Raw genomic sequence first — 17,088 nt, forward strand, 5'->3', positions numbered from 1 at the left:
TCACATATGACCATTATGTCAATACCATACTCTATAAAGTAGCAATTAAAAAGAATTGAACATTAGCCTACCTCTATGTGTGCGTGCGTGTGGGTGTGTGACAGAGAGAGAAAAGTATGGATTTAGGAAGATGAGTTTGCAGATGTTGATTACACTCTATTCTTTTAACCTGTCTGTGTATAGGAAAAACGTCATTCTGCCATAATGAGAATTGGGGGTGGGGAGGAGGAAAGAAGGGGAACGTGAACCCCACATCTGATTCTAAGTTTCTCACTTCCCTGGCTCAGCTGACCTTCAGCTCTGGGGAAGGGGACATGTCTGCCCTTCACTCTTTCCCCACCTCTTTCCCCTTCTCCTTCTGGCTCTTCCTTCCTTCTCTAATTTGGAGCCTAGGAAGAAGCACTGGGAAGTGGGGAAAGTCATCCATAATTGGGTAAGGCTTGCCAGTGAGACTGCCAGCTAGACAGAGCCCCCGAGGGGTGAGAATGGCCTGCCAAGGCCTGGGTCGTGCCCATGCTGGGCTAGACACGTCCAGGCACATGGGGTGATCTGTGAAGCAAGCGGCAGGAAGTCAATTGTTGGCATGAGCTGACCTGTGTTTCGGGTGGGAGAAGCCACAGAGGAATCGGCCGTGTGGAAACAGCACAGCACAGCATCCTTCCTTAGTAGGTTCTTCTGCTCAGCCACAGGAAATCACAAGAAAGGGGCTTAGAGTTGTTATTTTCACTAGAAACTCTGTGAGACATGGGTTTGGAAAAGTGCCCAGGACACAGAGGGGGCTGGGCGTGTTCTCTTCCCTCCTGCACAGATGCAGAATAGCCTCAGTTCCTTGACACACACACAGGTCCTCAGAGGACAGACAGGCCTCTGGAGTGGATGTCAGTGTTCTCCGGTCACCAGCAGCAGGGCCAGAGCTGGGGCCCTCATGAAGCTTCACAGGCAGTGAGCTCTCAACAACAGCAGGGGTAGTGCCGTGGGGGTTGGGGGACTGTGGCTGCTAAACTCATGTATATGTGAGATGGCCTCTGAAGGCCCTCAGATATGCGAGCTGGAGTTGTTCAGAAGGGGACAGGAGCAGGGAAGCTGGAGTTATTATTGCTACGGTTCCTTTACACCCACACAGTCAGGAGGCCCAGGGAGCCTTTTTTGTGCTCTTCATTTTTCTAGGTATAGTCTTTTCAAGGCTTTATTGAGGTGTAACTAACATACAAAACACTGCACAAATTTAAAGTGTAATGATAATTTTGACAAAGGTATTCACCAGTGAAACTATCTCCACAATCAAGATAATGAACATATCCATTACCCCCAAAAGTTTCCTCATGTCCATGGTAACCCCTCCCTCCCCACTCCCTGTCCCCCAACGCCAGACAACTACTGATGCATTCTGTCCCCATGAATAAGCGTACATTTGCTGGAATTTTATGCAAATGAAATCATACAGTGTACTGTTTTGTGTCTAACTCCTTTCAGCATAGTTAATTTGAAATTCATATTATTGCGTACATCATTAGCCTGTTCCTTTTTATTGCTGAGTAGTACTCCATTGTACTGATGGACCACAGTTTGTTTTTCATTCACTTCTTGATGACACTGAGTTGTTTCAGTTTTTAGCAATGACAAATAAAGTTGCTACAAACATTCCTGTACAGGTATTTGTATGAACATACACTTTCATTTCTCTTGGGTAAACAAAGACCTAGGAGTGGAAGGGTTGGGTGATATGATAGATATATATTTAACTTTCTAATAAACTCAAATTGTTTCTCAACGTGGTTCTACCATTTTACATTCCCACCAGCAGTGTGTGAAAGTTCCAGTTCCTCCGTATCCTTACCAACACTTGGTATGGTCAGTCTTTTTAATTTTAGACATGCTAATAGGTGTAATGATGCCCAGAGAGTCCTATGTTACATTTGCATCCTCTTTGGCACCCAAAACGCTGTCAGGCATAGAAAAAATACTTGTTGCTTGATTAGTCAGTCTTTTACAGTAAGGGGAATTAATTACAGACTGGTAGTTCCACTGTGCCCTGTGCCAAAAGATACAGTCACAGACACAGAGATAGTAAAGAGCAGAGACTAAGCGGGGACTGATAGGAGGTCACTTGGAGGTCCAAGTGACTCAAGTTCTGACCTATCACCTAGTAAGATATTAAGTAGCCATGGGTAATTTGCTTAATCTCCCAGGGGCTTGGTGTTCTTATCTGTAAAATGGGAACATTGGAATAGCTAATTTGCAAAGGTTCATGTATAATCAAAATTACAAAGATCATGACATTTCCATGAGAGAAGCAAATTTCCAAATATTATAAGGAGTACATCCCACATGAAGGAAGAGAACCTGAATCTTTTTTTACCAGGAAATTTGCATTTTGTTACATTTTCACAAGTACCTTATGAGGAATGGACATTGAGGATGGTAGAAAACTCCATTCTGTCTGACTCCAAAGCCCAGTTTCTTCTTACTACAGTGATAAATGAAGCAACTAGTTCCCTATAGATGATGTAACCACTCAGGGTCCCCACAAAAGTGAATTCTGTCCCCCAACTGAGTAGTTACAGTTTCATAATACAGTAGTCCCCCTTTATCCATGGTTTTTGCTTTTCTTGATTTCATTTACCCATAGTCAACACCAGCCCAAAATATTAAATGGAAAATTCCAGAAATAAACAATTCATAAATTCTAAATTGTGTGTCGTTCTGAGTAGCGTGATGAAAGTTCACGCCATCCCTCTCAGTCCCACCCGGGACGTGAATCATCCCCTTGTCCATCATATCCACGCTGCAGACACTCCACTACCCGCCCGTTACTCAGCAATATCATCTGCTCCTGACATCCAGCCATCAACATCGTCATGGCTCGATGATCCGAAATCACCCAAAGCAGGTGACCCTCCTTCTGATATATGGTCAGAAGGTCACTAGGAGCCTAACACTAGGTCACAGTGCCTACATCATTCCCCTCACTTCATGCCATCACGCAGGTGTTGTGTCATCTCACATCATCACAAGAAGAAAAAGGGTGAGCAAAGTATGAGATATTTTAAGAAACAGAGAGACCACACTCAATAACTTTTACATTTATTGTTATAGTTGTTCAATTTTATTATTAGTTGTTGTTAATCTCTTACTGTGCTTCATTTATAAACTAAACTTTATCATGGATATGTATGTAAAGGAAAAAATCATCACATATACAGGCTTAATACTATCTGTGGTTTCAGGCATCCACCAGAGGTCTTGGAACCTACTGCCCAAGGTTAAGGGAGCACAGTACTGTAATCTCTTCCATTATCCTTGACTCAGTCCTTAACATAAATGGCTTAGCCAGGTCTTGCCTCTGGAGACAAAATTGCCAAGGAATTAAAAGAAGAAAAATGTGGTTCACTGGAAGCAACTAAAATCCACACCATGACAAGCAGAAAGACCCCACACTGCTCTTCATATCTGGAGTACTCAGGGGTCAACCATATTTTAGCAGAGCCATGTACAGCCTGAGCCTACCCTTCGGAGAGCTCCATGAGGGGTCTACAAAACAATCTCTGTGAGGAGCAGTTGGAAAAGACTCAGCGGGGCACAGAAGAGATGCCATAATTACCAAAGGGCTCTCTCGCGAAGTCAGACCTTCTGTGCATCTTCAAGGGAATACCTAGGAAAACAGGCAGGACTCACAGAGGACCTCGTGGATATTGGTTCACCAGAAGGGAGAACATTCTAATAACAGAGTTGTCCAGCTGCAGACTGGGCTGCTTTACAAAGTAACAAGTAACCCACCTCTTGAGTCACCCCCATCTTTGTAGGAATGCAGTGGAAGTTACTTATTCCTGCCCTGAGGAAGACATTGATCTAAGGTAACAGCTCCAAAATTCTAAAAGGAAGCAACCAGAGGCACATACTAGGAATTTTCTGAAGTCTTTAATGGAACTGAAAGCAGGGACAGGAAATGCCCAATTAGACTGATAGAGACGTGCTTTGAGACAATGCAAGTGGAAGATAATATAGTAATGAGTTCTAGGGCTTGGCTCAACTATAGTGGTGAGGGCTGGGCAGGAAGATTTCCCGGAATATTAAGTAATGCTGGGCATTGGGCCAATTCTGTTGACTACATTTGTTTGAAAAGAGCTAAACTGGAAGGACCTTTATATGAGGGTCTACTACCCAAAAAGCCACCAAGAGGTCCAACGGAAGGAGGTGTGTCCCTTTGGGAGCCCAGAAGAAAATATTCCCAAGAACTAAGGGCAAGAGAAGATCTCTTTGTAAAATTTTCATAGATAATTGGAGAAGACATTTTTGAAATGGTGGGTTTTTCAGTGTTTTTAAACATTTTTAAGATTTTTTTCTTATTATAGCAAAAGTAATATGTTTGTTGTAGAAATTTTTAAAAATAAAGAAGAGCACAGAAGAAAATTTGAAACACCTGTAATCCCACCACCCACAAAAATATAACTGTTGTTGACACACTGGTATATATCTGGCCAGTCCTTTTTGTTTTGTGATGTAGTATTATAATCCATATACTGCTTGCTAACTGAAATGCAGACCAAAATGGGAAAAAACATATTTGTTTCATCTGTGTCAATGAGTTTACATAATTATTTGATGAAAAGCTCTTAAATGCTAACAAAAAGTTGAACACCCTCAGTAAAAAAGGGTAAAAGTCATTAACAAAAAATTAGTAAAAGTTTTTTTAAAGGAAAAATAGCCAGCATTGGTGAAAGTACACAGAAGTGGATACTTTCAAACAACGCTGGTGGGAGGAGAAAGGGACACAACCTTCCTGGAGGGCAATTTGTCAAAAGAGGACCCAAAACCTTAGGACTGAAAAGACCTGTGGATCCTGAATTCCACTTTTAAAGATTCACCTAAGGAAATTTATCCCCAGGATTATCTAAATATCTGCCTTTATTTTCTTCTGGTAAAATTGTAGTTTAACTTTTTATGCCTTTAATTTATATGGAATTTAATTTGGTATGAGGAAGACAATGTAACCTTTTTCTTTTTTATTTTTTCAAATGGTTTGTTGGTTTCCAAACTCCACTTATGGATTAATCCACACTTCCCCTTGCTGGTTATAAATCCTGAAAGTTTGGCTTCAAAATGCAATTCTCTGCCTTTCAGGCTCCTTTTGAGGAAATCTGAGACTGAAAGTAGAAGGCCATTTCCTCTCTCAAACCTACGAGGCAGTGAACACGTCACTTCCCCTCTCTCCACTTTATTTCTACGAACTCCTTTCCAAACTCTGCAAGGCCGCTGGTTCATCTCTATAGAAATTCCCAGTGACGGCAGACAAAGCAGAACTAACTGATGGGGAAATCTGAGAAATGCTTACCTACTCGTTAAGCCTACCCTATGCAGTGACTCAAATTGTCTAGAGCTGAAATCATCCTTTTCCTCCCCAAACCATTTCCTCCTCCAGACCTCTCTATTTCTGTTGTCCAGACTCAAGATCCTGATGTCATCCTAGGGTCCTCTTTCTGCCCTCCTACACAGCCAGGCCTCCATCGCATCTGGTCCTCCGTCCCTCCTCAGATCCATTCCCTCCATCCCCACCTCCCCTCTGTTGGGTGGTCCCCTCCAATGGCTTCCCCTAGCCCAGGCTCTCCTCACCATGCACTGGGAGCCTCAAACGGATCTCCCAGCCTTCACTCACTCCGCTAATCTGTTGTGTTCATCACTGTCAGAATCTTCTGCATCACATCGATGCTCTGATCAAAACACCCAAGGGTTCCTCATTACTCATAAATGAAAGCCCAAGATGTTAACCTTAGAAGACCCACCACAATCTGGTCCCACCTCACCTGCCTCGCCATCCTTTCTCCTTACTCTGACACAGGCTTTCTGTCTGTCTCTTACATGTTTTGTTATTGCTTTCTTCTACCCCAGTGTGGACTGAATTTAGGGATTTTTAAAATACTCCTTTCAAGTATTGAATAAAGTATTATGATGCCCGATCTTAAATTTTAAAATTTTAAGTTACATTGCACCTAATGACACGCATTTACTTTTTTCAGTAGGTCACTTGCCCTCACAAAAGCCAAGTTCCCAGACACAAGGTAAGGCCCTGCATTTTCCAAGCTCGTCTTTTAAAAAACACATATGCCTACTACCAGTTGCATCATATTAGGTTCTAAAAATTTTGCATGGAAGATCTTATCAGACCATTTTCATTTAAGAAAGAGCTGGGGGTGGAATAGGGCCCTGGGTGACTGAAGAGAAAGCACTGACACAAGGCCAGAGGAGGCTGCAGGAGCAATGAGGGGCACCAGATGTGAGCCAGTGATGGTTTCGGCCTCACCGGGGAGTGTGGGGCAAGCCAGTTGTATCTGCATGTGACGGGCCACAGCCATCAGCCCCCTTGACTCTCAGAACTCCACCCTCTCCACCTACCCTCCCACCTCCCTGGCTTCTCCTTCTCAGATACTCTTACCTGCCCCTTCCTGGGTGTGCACCTGTCAGTTGTTGGGTGTGCCTTCCTGCTGCACACACCCTTCCCGGTCATCTCAGCCACTCCAAGACTTTAATTGCTAAGGATTCCACCTCTCCTGCTCTAAACCCTTTGTCTCTTCTGGGATCTAAACTCATGCAGCCAGATTACTCCTGCTGCGTTTGCATCACAGGCTCCTCACAACCCACACTGTTGTCTCCAAGTCTGCTTTATTTCTCTCAGAATATGGTGCCTGGGTGTTCCCTGCTGCCCTTTCCAGAATATGTATGCACAGCTCAAATACATGCCCTTCTCTCCATCTCTACCACCACCCCTCAGTGCCAAGCCACCCTCATCTCTCACCCGGATGATTGCAATAGCCTTCACCCACATTCGCCACCACCCCTTTAGATTCCATACAGATCTCTAATCTGATCTTCTTGCTCCCCTGCTTAAAACACCTCAAAAGTGCCTTCAGGACAAATCCAATGTCCTTAGTATGCTCACACGTTGGGCATGACCTGGTCTGGACTCCTCTTCAGCCTCATCTCAGGCCGCTATCTGGGCTTCTGTCTCACTGGCCCTCTTTCAGTTCTCTAATACGCCATGGTCCTTCTAGCTTCTGGGCCTCTGCACGTGCTGTTTCCATTACCTGGAACTTGAATCTCTCTCCCTACCTCTACCCAGACCTTCATCTGGTTAATTCCTACCCTTCCTGTCCATTATGTTGCCTTCTCAGGGAGACTTTCTCTGATCTTTTAGACTAGATCAGGGTCTCCCTGAATATATCTCCATAGCATTCCACACTACCCCTTTTTCTAATAACCACCTGCTATGGTCTGATCTGAATGTTGTGTCCCCCCAAAATTCATATGTTGAAACATAATATCCAATGTGAGGGTATTTGGAGGTGGGGTCTTTGGGAGGTGATTATGTCATGAGGGCAGAACATTCAAGAATGGGTTTATAAAAGAGACCCCAGAGATCCAGCCAGCCCCTTCCACCATGTAAAGACACAGCATAACATGCCATCTATAAACCAGGTAACAGGTCTTCATCCAACACAGACTCTGGCAGCACCTGGATCTTGGACTTCCCAGCCTCCAGAACTGTAAGACATAAATTTCTGCTGTTTGTAAGCCACCCAGTGCATGGTATTTTGTTATAGCAGCCTGAACAAACTCAGACACCACCACAACCACCACCTGTGTATACTACACATGCAAGATATAATCATATGAGGTTAGGAACCATGTGTGTCTTATTTACCACTCAGTCCTCAGTTCCGAGCATATTCCTGAATCAAACATCCCCATCTTCTATGAATGAATATATAAAATTATATCCCCTGATAACTGTTCCAGCCTATTATACCTTCTACAGACAAGCTTGCATTCTACTTGGAATTCCTTCAACTGTACCTTGGTGTTTGGCTAGACATATTTGACATTCCCTGCAGTAAATCTAAGCTTTCCATCTTATGTCAAGGAGGAGTCTGGACTAGCAGAGTAAAGAAAAGTCTAACTTCTCTGGGTAGAGGAGAAAAAATAGATTCCAAAGGGAGAACAGACTCAGAAAAGATGTAGAGATGGAAGAATGCTGGACATTTTTTTTTTTTTCCTTTTTTTTGGTCTTTTTTTGTGACCGGCAATGGATCGCAACCCTCAGTGTAGCACCCGTACCAGACCGGGACCGGCAACGGGATCGCAACCCTCGGTGTTGCTCCCACACCTCGCTCAGCCAGTGAGCGGCCGGTCTGTATGTGGGATCCGAACCCTCGGCAGGAGCGCCGCCATGCTCCCAAGCGGCGCACTGTAGCAGTGCGCCACCGGGCCAGCCCCTGAATGCTGGACATTTGAAGAAAAGGGAGAGGAAGTCAACACTAGACTGAACACTCTCACAAACACAATGTCACTTAATCCCTCCAAAACCCTATGAAGTAAGAACTACTATCCCAGTTTTACAGATGAGGCAACCGTGGGTCTACAAGTTACGTAACTTGCCCAAGGCCACACAGTAAGAGACGCAGGCATAAAATGTACGCCCTACACCTTTACTCACCCTATTTCCTCAGCCTGGAATATCCTGTCTCCCCTATGCAAATCTGACTCTTCAAGCTAAAGCACAGCTAAATGCAGCCTCCGTGAAGGCATCCCTGCATTAACACTCCATGTCAGCCTCAGCCACTGCCTCCCCTCTCTCTGCTCCTGTCTCTACTATAGCACTTCTTTTATTCTGTTTGCATAAAAGTCATCTTCACATGTCTCCCCAACAAGTTAAAGGCTTGTAAAGGGCACATAGCATTCTTTGCTACCTCTTTCCCCATTTCTTCTGATACAATGCCTCATGCATGACAGAGTCTAAAGCAGGTTACCGAGCTGGCTCCAGGCAGGTTTGCACGGATGGGCCCTGGTTCCTGCTCCTGAGTCCGGCCTCTCTCATTCTGTCCTTTCTCTCTGAGGGGAGTCACAGTGCCTTTGAGCAACCCTGCAGAGGACAGAATGGCCTAATGGGCACAGCACAAAGACCCCACGGAAGGAAGAGTGCAGAAAAGGGAGAGTTAAGATCATATATTTTTCCTCAGATGTTCATTTTCTTATCAAAATGTTCCCAAGCTTGTCTAGACTTTCAGACTCAGAAACCTAAACTTCCTTTTGTTGAGGGTAATCAAGGGCACAGATTGTCCTTCATGTATATCAAGCTTTCTAGAAAACAAGGCTGAGTCATCATCACTTAACTGATGTGGTAAAATGTCCGTTTCCTTCTAATTTATTGCAACTGTTACATATTTCTGGACTAGAAAAAGAACTTATTTCTATTTATACTCAGAGTGACAAATCAAATTTGCCATTGAAGTAATGAAGAAAAGCAGAAAGAGTTTAGCATGTATCTATTTGCAACTCAACTGTGCATGGGATAAAGATTCTATAAAAGGATAGTAAGGAATGAATCTAGTGTGAGTCCTATGTACCAAACACAGTATTTCAAGGGCATGGGAGTGCCGTGGCCATGTTTAGGAGAGTCATAAAATCTGGAATGGATAGCCAGGTCTGGAAGAGCCCCAGCTGTCAGCCAGTCTGATCTCCTTCCTTTATAGATAAGGAAAGTCTAGAGATATGTGGGAATTGCCAAAGGTCACACAGCTGATTAGTATCGGAGCCAGAATGAGGATCCAAGCCTCTTTCCTCTCCAGCCGCACTGTATGTCATGCCAGTCTCTCCCTGCCCTACACCACAATTGCTCTAATCAGGGGCCCATCTTCCCCTGAAGCCAGAAGTTCACACAAAAGGAGGAAAGAGAGAACTGTGCACTGGGCAGAGGACCTTTGCTATTGACTATTTGCAAGCATAAAAGTCAACTTCTCATCAAATTGAACGCTTATATTTATGTTTTAAAAAATGCTTTGAAAAACTGTAAAGAACTGTATAATTGTTAGATTATTAATGTAATTATTAAATGATTGGTTTTTGAGACATTTAACTCAACAGGACCAGCTTTATTATTGGCCATTTTATTTATTTTTTTTTTTCTTTCTATTGTAACAAAGTTGATTGTACATATCTGTGGGGTATAGAGTTGAACATCAACACCCACATGCAATAGGTGATGCTCACATCAGAATAATTATCATATTCAATAATATATACTATTGTTGCTATTTGTGGCCCTTTGCCCATTCCTCCTCCCCCCCCACCACTTCCTTCTTCTAGTAACCCCAGTTGTCCTTTTGGAAGTCCAATGTATTACTGGGAATGCTGTATCTTTCTTTCTTTCTTTTATTTATATGTTTATAATTTCAGCTCCCACTTATGAGTGAAAACATGGTATTTCTCTTTCTGTGCATGGTTTATTTCACTTAATATGATTTTCTCTAAGTTCATCCATGTTGCTGTGAATGGCAATATTTCATTCTTTTTTTATAGCTGAGTAATATTCCATTGTGTATATACACCACATTTTCCTTATCCAGTCATCTGATGATGGACACTTAGGTTGGTTCCAACTCTTGGCTATTGTAAATGGAGCTGCAGTAAACATGGGAGTGCAGGTATCTCTTCAACTTGAAGCTTTCCATTCCTTTGGGTATGTACCCAGCAGTGGGGTTGCTGGATCATGTGGCAGTTCTATCTGAAGTTGTTTAAGGAATCTCCATACCATTTTCCATAATGGCTGCACTAACTTATAGTCCCACCAACAGCATAGGAGGGTTTCCCTTTCTCTGCATCCTCCTCAGCATTTGTCATTCTCTGTCTTTTTGATGATAGCCAGTCTAACTGGGGTGAGATGGTATCTTAATGTGGTTTTGATTTGCATTTCCCTGATGCTGAGTGATGTTGAGCATTTTTTCATGTGTCTGTTGGCCATTTGTGTGTCTTCCTTTAAGAGAGGCCTATTCAGTTCCTTTGCCCGTTTTTTAATTGGGTTATTTGTTTTTTTACTGTTAAGTTGCTTGAGTTCCTTGTATTATTATGGATATTAATCCTTTGTCAGATGCATAGTTTGCAAATATTTTCCCCCACTCTGTGGGTTGTCTTTTTGCTCTGTTAATTGCTTCTTTGGCTGTGCAGAAGCTTTGTAGTTTGATATAATCCCATTTGTTTATTTTCCTTTTGTGTTCTGTGCTTTGGGGTCATATTCATAAAATCTTTGCCCAGCACTACTTCCTGAAGTGTTTCCCCTGCATTTTCTTTTAGGAGCTTTATAGTTTCCAGTCTTACATTTAAGTTTTAATCCATTTTGAGTTGATTTTGGTGTATAGTTAGAGGTGCAGGTCTAGTTTCATTCTTCTACATATGGATGTCCAGTTTTCCCAGCACCATTTGTTGAAGAGGCAGTCTTTTTCCCAATGTATGTTCTTGTTGCCTTTGTCAAGGATCCTTTGGCTGTAGGTTTGTGGGTTGATTTCTGGGTTCTCTGTTCTGTTCCATTGGTCTGAGTTTCTGTTTTTATGCCAGTACCATGCTTTTTTGGTAACTATAGCCTTGTAGTATAGTTCGAAGTCAGGTAGTGTTATGCCTCCAGCTTTATTTATTTATTTATTTTTTTGCTTAAGATTTCCTTGGCTATTCGGGGACTTTTGTTGTTCCATATGAACATTAGGGTTGTTTTTTTCTATTTCTGTGAAGAATGTCATTGGTATTTTGATGGGTACTGCAATGAATCTGTAGATTGCTTTGGGAAGTATGGACATTTTCACAATGTTGATTCTTCCAATCCAGGAGCAAGGAACGTCTTTCTATCTTTTCATGTCCTCTTTAATTTCTTTCAACAGTGATCTGTAGTTTTCATTGTAGAGATCTTTCACCTCCTTGGTTAAGTTGAGTCCCAAGTATTTTTTTTTTTTTTTTTTTTGTGGGTGACTATTGTAAATGGGCTTGCTTCCTTGATTTCTTTTTCTGCTAATTCATTGTTGGAGTATAAAAACATTACTGATTTGGCCATTTTATTTTCACAGCTAATTTATATTTTATATCTGGAATCCAAATTTGGCCAAAATGAAAGCATCTTATTAGGTACTTGATTTGTCTTATTAAAAAATTCATCTCCCAAAGGGTAGAGAATATGGCAAGAGGAATGCTAATCTAGACACAATTCTGTCCAAAAAGAAATTGCGTGAAAGAAGAATTTTGAGATACAGTGTATGTCATCTTGGGGTTTGTGATAAAGAAGGGAAGGAGAATCATACATGATATTAGTCAGAAAAGGTTAGGTTATACCGCAGTAACAAATGAACTCTGAAATCTCAGTGACTCGCCACAATTAAAGTCTTATTTATCACTCTTGCAAAATCTAATACAGGTTGTTCTATTCTCATGCAGTTGTAGCCACACCACCTGGAACACTTGCCTTCCAAAGTTGCTGCATCAGGGGAAGTCACACATGATACAGGCACACACTGGTCCTTGACTGCAACAGCTGAAAAGTGCAACACATTACACATCACTTCCTGCTCACAGTTCATTGGCCAGAACAAACCACATGTCCCCAATCTAACTGCAAGGGAGACTGGGAAGTGAAGACAGACATTAACTGAGTAATCTGACAGATATTAAATGAGAAGATGGACATTTGGCGAGCACATATATGTTCCCTAGATTTCAGGAAAGCAAATATCAAAAAAGTTCAGAATATCTCAATTGTTTAAACACAAATTATATACACCTTGAAAAAAGAAAGACTGAAAGGAAATACACTAAAATAATAATAGTAATTATCTCTAGTTATTAAATTGTTTGTGGATTTTATTTTCTTCTTTATATTTTTTATATTTCCCCAGCAATACTTAATAAGCATGCTTTAGAACCAAAAAAGTATAAAAAGTTATTTTTTGAAATTGAGAAACAAGTTCAGACCAGAGATAACCATGACTCTCAGTGAGGAAAATGACTCAAAAGAAAAGGAAATTCCTCAGAAAAGCACTTCTGATTAGACAGTCACAATTGGTCAATAGAAAGAAGAGTGAGAGACAGACGCAGACGTGATTGTTGCCACACAGGAAGCTGTCTGACCATCTCTGATTTTTAAAGAGCATCAGTGAGAGACAAAAAGAAGGGCTTGAATGGAAGGGAGAAGGAAAGGACGAGGCACAGCCTCTGAATCAGCATCTCAAGAGAAGAGAGAAAGGGAACATAGAGACAAAAAGCACATAAATTAGAGAACAAATGAACTCAGGCAAAGAGGGGATCACAGCTAAATGGGGATCTGCTGTCCCTTATAATGCAGGCTTCTGCCAACTTGAATTTCTATGTCTCCTCCAAGCCACAACCTCCCCTCTGCTGTCTGTGTTTCCAGAGCACCTGCTGTCTTTGTCACACAGTTGGAGTTAAGGCAGCAAGACCGGTTTTTACGCACACTTTATGGAAGCAGTTTCATTTCTCTATATAATCCCTGTCCTTTGTCTACTTGCTTTACAACCTAGACATTGTTTTCAAACACAAAGGTGATCATTTAAAAGTACAAAGCTGATTACATCATGAACATATACGATCCTTAACAGCTTCCCATTAAACTTTGGGTAAAGACCTTATGGGGTCCACATGAGGCCCCGCCCATCCAGCTCCTGCTTTCTTCTCCATCCTCATCTCGCCAACCCATCCCCCTGCCCGCGCCTCTATGAGCTCCAGCCTCAGCAACCTACTTCAGCTTATTTGGCCTCGTGGCCTTTGTTCAGCCTGGAATGTTCCCTCTCCCACCCCCATTGAACCACCCACTCCCAGTCTAAGACTAGCACCTCTGTTACATGCCCTTCCTGTACTTATCTCGGTTGGTAACTATAAACTTATTTAGGGGATCACTGATAAAGGTCTTCACTGTCAGCTTTCAGGGAGCAGGAAACATAGCTGGTTTTGCCCACTTAATGAATGGAGTTTTCGTTCTTTGTAACTCCTTTTTTTACTTACAGGTGAGAAGCCACAGGAGAGGTTATTTTTTGAAGAGCCAGTGTCACTAAGTAGTAAGATATTTTGAACTAGAATTGAAGAAACAGTGGGCTTTAATTTCACTTCCCACTCTCATATGAATTCTCCATGTGACCTTGGGGCCATATTTTCCCTGTAGCCTGTTTCCTCTTTTATAAAAGAGTTTAAACTAAATGGTCTTTGAGGTGCATCTTTCTCTAACATATGATTCTAGGACCTTCGATAGATTAAGACAGAGCAGAAGAACTAAAAATTAATTTAAAAGAGCACAAGAGGGGAAGGGGGCACACTACAGAAAAGAGAAGCCCTCGTGGTTAATCGAGTGCACACTCTGGTGTCTGGATCCCATTTAGGCAACTTGGTAACTTTGCATCTTTGGGCGCATTGCTTAATCTCTCCAGGTCTTGACTTCCTCTTCTGTAAAACGTGACAAGAATACCTACCTCACAGGTCTGATGAGCGGATTAGATGAGATTATGTATTATAGCACCTGGAACGTGGTAGGCTATTATGCAGTCATTTTTTCCTTCTCCTTAACTGTCATGGAATTTAAAAACATATTATAACTCAATAGGGCATGAGTTGAGACTAAAAGCCTCAGTAATCTCTGCATGTGATGACTTATGAATGCTTTATTTTTTTTTTTTTTTGAAGTGGCTTTATACCACCTGAAAAGAAATCATTGCATTCTCTTGAAAATGCACAGGAAAGAGTTGTGCTTTTCTCTACATTCAAATGATTCTGTCAGGTCCAACTAGATGCTACAGTTTTAAAGTTGGTTCCAAAGATGTTTACAAACGTTTTCTGTCTTCATGGTACAATGGCAAGACCACAACTAAAGTTCACATCCAGACTCCACCACTGACCATGTCCTCCGTTACGTTGGTCACTTTCACCCTGTTCCTATACATCATAGAATAAAATGAGATTTCTCTAAAGGAGAAGAAGAGAGAGGGGGGAGATATTTCAAACCTGTTCTTTTTTATTTTATTGTATTGTATGAGGATCCTAGAATCACTGAATGATAGAGTGTTTGACGTGGTAAAGCCCGTAAGGATGGTCTAATTCAGCCCTGGCACTTGGCGTTGGTGGTGATAAGAGACTCAAGCATCTATATGCAGTGGAGTGAGAAGATTGGACTTGGAATCAGAAACTGAGTTCAAGTGCTGTCTCTGCCAGTTTTGTGACCTTACGTTGGTCACTTAACCTCTTCAAAGGTCCTCAACTATGAAAGGGAATAGTAATAGCTACCTCTTGTAAGTACAGTGAGGAGCCAATGAGACAGTGCATGTGAGAACTTTTTGTGAATTATAAAGCAATTTTCACATGAAAAGCATCACCATGATTCTTTGGACCTACAACCTCCAAGTTTATAAAGCATATCCACTCACCTACCAACATATATTGTCTCATCTTGCATACCTAATTTTGTGGATCATTAAAAACAAAATGCTGATGCCTAGCAAAACCCATGGCACAGAATAAGTGCACAATAACTTTTTTTCTGAGTGACTTAGCTGTCAGTGACTCAGGAAGGGGTTTTTGAGGCTTTCTCAGAGTCGAGAAGTGGGTGCACAGCCACAGGTGTAAAGTCGCAGGACAGCCGCCCCCACAAATACCGCAGGCCCCATACAGCCCTGAGCGGTGCCTTCCTCTCTCCCTTCCCTAGAAGAGGGCTCTGTCAACCTTTGTTCACACTCACAGAAAAACAGGCTCCCAGAACAATGTAAGGACCTCTCACTCTCTGAACCTCACCTACCCTGTTCTTCTTTTAAAAACCAGGTTCCAAGAAGGTCACCTGAAGGAAGAGGTTGGGTGATACTCTAACCTGAATTGGCTGGCTAGAGAAAATCAAACTCTCCTTGAGAAATTTAACAACCACTTTTGGGGAATTCTCTACAACACAGGGGAGAGGATGGGAAAAGAATGACATTTACACTAGACTTTCCATCAGTGATGCTAGATGCAAGAAAACATTGGAACAGTATCTTCGAAGGGCTTAGGGAAAATAAGTTGTACCTCAGAAGCCTATACCAGATAAATTATTAATAAGAAAATGTGGGGTTAAGGTATCTGCAGAGAAATAGTGATCTAGAAATGTATTGCCACTGATGGTGACACCAAGGGTGGGTGTTGTCACTGATGGTGGAACCGAGGGTGTTTCCTGGATTACCAAAAAGGTGCTATGCATTGCTCCCAGAAATTAAATATCTTCGGGGTTTCAATGGTGGCCTTCACCTGAAAATTACCTCCCTGATGAAGTTTTCAAACCATTATTTTCATAAAAACTATGTTTTGATCTTCAGTGAACTAAGGTGTTACGATGACTGTGCAGGTTCCCAAGTGACTGAAGCCTTCATTAGTAGTGTTGTTATTTTTGTTTAGCTGCATCTCCATAGCAGCCCACATTCACAATGTGTATTGCAATTGTTTCTTAGTAATAGCCCTCACAAGATCCCCAGGAGGCAGAGGGGGTGACCAAGATTAGCATTTCTGTGCTGCCTGAAGGGAAACCAAGGTCAGCAGAAATGTGGAGAGCAGGCTGCCATCACCACTCATATAGGATTCGTCCTCAGACACTCAAGCTTCTGCCCCAATCTGTTCCGACACTCACATTGCCTGCATCCAGGATGCCGGTTACTTCTGCATCTCTTGTTTATAACGATGTGACACCAGGTCTATAACCAGGAGAAACAATACTGGGCAACAGAATCACAATCAGAGATTCTGCACCTGGAGTAAACTTTCATAGTCATCTAACCAACCCCATTAGTTACGGTTAAGCAAGACCAGAAAGAACGCTTTATCCTCCTCATACAAGCCACTTTACTCCCAGTTCTATGTTTTTTGCTTTTTTATGCATGTTTCTATGCCTCGCCTTTCTCTCTTTACCTTTTTTCTCTCCTATGCCCTATTCTTCCACCCATTTCCTTTATTTAAAATTTACATGCCTTAAATTCCAACTAGGAAACCTGAAACATTCATTTGCTAAGAGTCTGGTATTCTACCACCTGAACTGGACTGGCCCCAGGAGACTGAAAAAGTCTTTAATAATAACAACCAGGCAACCCTGATGCAGTGTCATATGTAAGGATCCATGCCTTCCTTCCTGCCGACTTCTATTCCCGAACTCAGCCACCTGGCTACTATCTGGGGCTTGCCAATACCTCCCAAAGTCTGCAGCTATCCCACGTTCCATGGATTTATCCTAGAGAAGACCAGATTTCTTTTGGTGCTCTGGTG

This window comes from Galeopterus variegatus, unplaced genomic scaffold (genome assembly GCF_000696425.1).
Source record: "Galeopterus variegatus unplaced genomic scaffold, G_variegatus-3.0.2 Scaffold1858, whole genome shotgun sequence".
In the NCBI taxonomy this organism is placed as follows: Eukaryota; Metazoa; Chordata; class Mammalia; order Dermoptera; family Cynocephalidae; genus Galeopterus; species Galeopterus variegatus.